At 45.3% G+C, this 5,721-nt stretch overlaps 1 non-coding gene across 1 annotated transcript; it reads left to right on the plus strand.

The window, feature by feature from the left end:
• The first annotated feature begins 4,450 nt into the window (after positions 1-4,450).
• TRNAK-UUU lies at positions 4,451-4,523 on the plus strand. The gene has a single exon. It is a non-coding gene; the product is annotated as a tRNA-Lys (tRNA).
• Positions 4,524-5,721: the final 1,198 nt, after the last annotated feature.

The following is a 5,721-nucleotide window of genomic DNA, read 5'->3' on the forward strand; positions in this document are numbered from 1 at the left end:
AAGACCCCTCATGATGAAGTTACCCGTGGAAATGCTTTGGCTGACTCTGCAGCTAAGGCAGCGGCTCTTTCTGCACCTCAGGCTGCAAATTCCTGTGTATTGATAGAGCAGCCTTCACTGGCCTCCCTTGACGATCTGGCTAAAATCCAGGAGGCAGCATCGAGAACTGAGAAGCACTCTTGGAGTGCTGCTGGCTGCATTTTACATTCTGATAATCTTTGGCGTGCCCCGGATGGTCGCCTGGTGGCACCGAAGATGTTATTGCCCTATCTTGCTCGCATATACCATGGGATGGCACACGTGAGCAAAGGGGGGATGGTTGCTGCAGTTGCCCGAGATTGGTTTGCACCCATTTTCCCTTCTGTTGCCCATTCCTACTGTCAACACTGTGTGATTTGTCAACAACACAACATTGGTAAAGCTGTTAAAGCTAAGCAGGCAGCCCACCCTCCTCCTTGGGGACCTTTTGTAAATATTCAGATTGATTTTATTCAAATGTCTAAATGTTGTGGTTATGAATATGTATTAGTTTTAGTTGATGTATTCACCAATTGGGTTGAAGCTTTTCCCTGCAGGAAGGCAGATGCCAAGACTGTTGTGAAACTTCTGCTTAAGGATTTTGTCCTCGTTTTGGCATTCCTGTGAGTATCAACAGTGATCGTGGAACTCACTTTACTGGACAGATTGTAAAGGAGTTATGTGCAACATTGCAGATCCAACACAACCTTCACTGCCCTCATCACCCACAATCTGCTGGGACAGTGGAACGCCAGAACGGGATTTTAAAAAATAAACTGGCCAAGATTTGTGCTGAAACGAACTTAAAGTGGCCAGATGCCCTTCCATTGGCACTGATGAGTATGAGAGCCATTCCCAATCGAAAGACTGGACTCAGCCCTCATGAGATTTTGACGGGGCGCCCAATGCGACTACCAACTGCACCCCCACTGACCTTAGCTCAAATGGACATTCATTTGATGGATGATATAATGCTTAAGTATTGTCAGGCACTAATGAAATGTGTTAAGTCTTTTTATACACAGGTGAAGGAAGCCTTACCGAAGGATCCTGTGCAACCTTGCCACTCATTGGAACCGGGAGACTGGGTCTACATAAAGGTCCATCAACGAAAGACTGCCCTGGCTCCACGCTGGAAAGGCCCTTTCCAAGTCCTGTTGACTACCAACACTGCTGTGAAGTGTCAAGGACTACCTGCCTGGACCCATGCATCGCACTGCAAAAAGACCCCTCCACCTCAGGAGGACACACCTACTGATGATCAACGTGCTCCTTCTTCTAGCCCTGCTGTTCCTGCTGGACAGCGGAAGAAGAGGACAAGGTGACGTACTGGTGACCTCTCCCTTGTCCTCTGACGGACCTACTGTGCCTTTGGATTTTTCTAAAGGAATTCCCACATTACAACCCTCTTCCCTTTATCATGCTAGACCACGATTGTTTTTGGGGAAGAGAAGAAGATACATTCGTTCTGCAAACTCCTCCAGCGTCCAGGGATTCCTGACTAAAGAGACATTATGAACTGGCCCTGGTGGAAGAAACGAAGCATCGTTTATTGGCAAGGAGGGAACTGTGGGGATCGTGCTTGGGCATGTGGGGTTGAATGGTGGCTTGGATTTCTTCCAGGGGCAGGGCTCTGTGCTTATGGACAAGTACCCTGGGGATGTACGGCCCTCCTAATTGGCTTTCAGATAATGACTACCAAAGCATCTTGCTACCACAAAGGTTACCCCCACTAGCCCCACTAGCCCCTCAACCCTGGCCGTCACTTCTGTAATTTATCCAGATGTAAACAAAATTGTATATTCTAATGAGATTCGTTGGCCCAGACCTTCCCATCTTAGTGATTTATTAGAATATTGCTCAGAAAGCCTATATTTTAAAGTTCACCAAACTTCCTATGAGCGAACCATTGAGTGGAAAACAAATGGATCAGTGGAAATAGGGATCCATAATATTACTGCACATCAGCCCCAAGATTTTATAAATGCAATTGATGGGTTCCATAGTGAAGTAGATATGATGGTTATTCCTGGAATTTGTGCTATGTTACCTGAAAGAGGCCCTTATTGTTATTTGGTTACTCAATTAGTGAATAAGCAAACGACTACCCAAAGAGTTTGTTCTGCTACTGGAAATTTTACTTGTATTGAGACCATTCCAGTGACTGATAATGTGACCTGTACTTTATTGCAATACACTCCCTCTTATGCTATTGATGTTAATACCTCTCAGAAATATTTGAAGGTCTACAACCAGCAGATGTGGTATAGACCTACGCTGAGGGGAAATGTGCCAGAATATCGGTGGACTGTACTTAACACTACGCTAGGGACTGTGAAGTTTACATTGCCTTTATCTAGTTTTCAGATCACCTCTACATATCTAAATTGTTCACAAGGGGCTGCCATTAGATTAGCACAACAGAGGGCCTGGGTTATTTCCTCTAGAAAGAAGAGGGATCTAGCCGGATCCTTATGGGATGGGGCCAATTCTGCAGCTGCTGTTTGGAATATTTTTAAGACCCAGGAACATGATGAGAAATTGGGCCAATTAGAAAAGGCCACCGGCCTGATTTCTGGGGCACAGCTAACACAAGTGCAAACTGGGGTGGGTGAGTTACATGTCATTTCCGCCCTTAGTTCTCTGACCCAGAATTTATTGCGAGAGATGGTACTGAATATCACTGCGGCTGGGAAGGCATTGCAGTGGGATCTAGCTTGTTCGAAATTCAGGATTTCCTGAATGACCAGCTGATGGCCATTCGAATGATCTTGTGCACCAAGCTTGGCCCACTGCCCTTACAGTCACGTCAGGAGTACCATCTGATCTGTGGCCATGGAGACATACTTGGAGACTTTCTGGATGGAAGTGTGGACGTTCACAGTGCTCCTTCCAAGCATATGGACCGGTTAGGGGGGTGTGGGCTCCCACATACCGAATCCTGCCGGGTCCATGGGGAGGATGCATGTGGGATTGGGTGATTCACCGAGATATCTGGGAAGTGAGGCCACCTGATTCTCCTAATCGCTTTTTAGTTAGTGCTCCTGGGCTTACCGCTGATGTTTGGATGGGGTTAGGGAATTTATGGACATTTTGGCCGTTAGAACCACCACAGCTTCAGTGTATACGGAAACTGGAGCCAGGGGAAGTTGTCACTGTTTATGACCATATTTGCTGGGAGGGTAGTGGTCAAGGAACTACCCTTACAGGACACCCACTTTTTCAGGCTAATGATAGCTGTGTGTACGTTAATACCACCACGTTACAAGATATACATATTAATCTTACCACTGCTGCAGGCAATCATATTATTTACTGGCCTGCAGATAGAATGTTACATGTAGCTCTTAGATTTCAGGTATATTTTAATTGGACTAAAGTAATACCTGATCGCTTTCAGAATTTGCTTTCATTGTTGCCAGAGGTTCGCAGAATCTCTGCGTTGCAAGGACAAATTCACATGCTTCAGAATATATATCATGCTGAACAGAATGCCTTTCATACAGCTTATAGAGTATCTACTTTATGTACTAAGTTTGATATATTGTGCTTTGTTACCAAAACTGTACGACAACCCCATTATTTTATTCCTATGGGGATGTTATTGTTTGTAGTGTTGTTAGTTGGTGTGGGATTATGTTATTGTTGTTGTTGTTGTAATAGACGTAATGATGGTAATAATACTTTTCATGTTCATACTAATCATTCATTGTCATTACATCCCATGAAGACCCCTAATGTTACCATCTCTCCTGTAGACTCTGAGATCCATGATTTAATGCACATTGAAATTTGACATATTTGTTGTACTAGAAGTACAAAAGGGGGGAGTGTGGAGGCCAAGAATTAATTAATAGAAGTTTGAAGGGATCTTAATGTATGTTAGCTAATTAGCAGAGGTTAAGATGTTACCCTGTAACTGGTGCAGAGTGAATTGTGTGAAAAGTCGTTACGACCTTGTGAATTGCAGTCTTGTTTTCTGTTCTAGTATTGCAGACAAATAAGATAACGAATAGGCTTATGTATAAACAAATGCAAATGTTTACTTTTACTGTCTGCAAGTATGCTAACCATGGTCTGCTAGAAAGGTATAAAGATTGTTATAATTGTTTACTAATTGAGAGAGATCCGTTCAGGACAAGGGGCAAACCTAGCTCCTGACTCTCTCTCCCTCTTGTGATCACTAGAGTATTATAATAAAGTATTTGTTTCTGCTGCATCCAAACAAAAAGTGAGAACTGAGTTTTTCTTCGACACTGGGGACCCCCAGCTTCCCAGGGATCACCATATTGATGCCGAGCTTAGTGCAGACACCCGATCGGCACAGCCCCCTCACCAGGCCAGAGAGAGCAGCAGGTTTCCCGTATTGTTTCCCGCTCTTGTTTTCTTGACTAGTTTCTCCTCTGCACCAACTTGCTCTTTTGCTTTGTGAGCCTGGCTAGCTCAGTTGGCAGAGCATCAGACTTTTAATCTGAGGGTCCAGGGTTCAAGTCCCTGGTCAGGTGATAAACTACTCACCAAGATTGAAACTGTCTTGCTTGAGTCCTCTTTGATGTTACTTTTTCTCTTCAGGATTTTCCCTTTCCTCAGAGGGGCCTTTTTGTGTGTGGGTTTGAAGGGGCAACTTCCTGACAGCCCCTCTGTCCTTGCAGCCTGGAGGAATAAAGTCCTCTGGGCATAGAGCATGTTCCTCCCCTGCACACACACACACACACACATACAAAATATCCCTAAGGAATTAGAATCACCTGCTACTTTCCCCTGTCTTGCTGGATCCCCAAACGAGGATGCTCTTCAGCCTAAACCCATGTCCCCTCTTTTCCCAGTGCCCCTCAGACCCAACCCTCAGTCCCTCCTATGCTCACTGCTCCTCACTCCCAACTGGAGCCTGCTCCTCTTCACCCTTCTCCTCTGTCCCAACCCACAGGCCCCTCCTATTCCCAGTGCCCCTCAAAACCAACCTACAGGCCCCTTCTCCACATGCTGCTCCTCAATCCCAACCCACAGCCCCCTCCTCCCCTCCAGCACCAGGTGCTTCAGACCCCCTCAGGAAGATTTTCTTGCAAGGTTTCGTGTAGGAGTCTGCATGTGGATTTCACAGTATGTTGGAAATAGGTTGGGTTGCTTGCCGAAATGATCACTTGTGGCTGGTGTTGGATTCCCAGTCTCCTTGTTATTGGGGCAGGAGAAACAAAGGGTTGTTATCCTTGATATGTGAATCAAGGACTCAACCCTGGGTGTAAACTAAATGAGCTGCCCACAGATTCTGGCAGCCACAATGAGCATTTGGTGTGAGAGCCCAGACCTGTCCCTGTCCCAGAAGGAGGGGGTCATCCGTGAGGGGCTTGGACCACTGACTTATCAGCTCTTAACTCCCAAACTTTCAGTAACTCTATTATCAGTGCCTGCAAGTGTAATTTAAACCATAAGAAAAACCACACTGGGCTAGACCTTCCTGCAATGCATTTAGTTTTCACCCCTCCTTTGTAGACAACCATCTCCCCATTTGGTACAATGACAGATCAAACAATGTTACTTCTTGCAAACAAAAACCTTCTCAGAAACTCAGACCCCCCCCCCCATGCTTTAAATAAAATGTCTAAATCCCAGATTTAAAAAAAATTCTCTAGTGCTGTATTTCTTAGTTTTTATCTCAAAAGGGAACATCCTCATCATCTCCCCCAAACAGCCTGGAACAGCCCC

This window comes from Mauremys reevesii, linkage group 12 (genome assembly GCF_016161935.1).
Source record: "Mauremys reevesii isolate NIE-2019 linkage group 12, ASM1616193v1, whole genome shotgun sequence".
In the NCBI taxonomy this organism is placed as follows: Eukaryota; Metazoa; Chordata; order Testudines; family Geoemydidae; genus Mauremys; species Mauremys reevesii.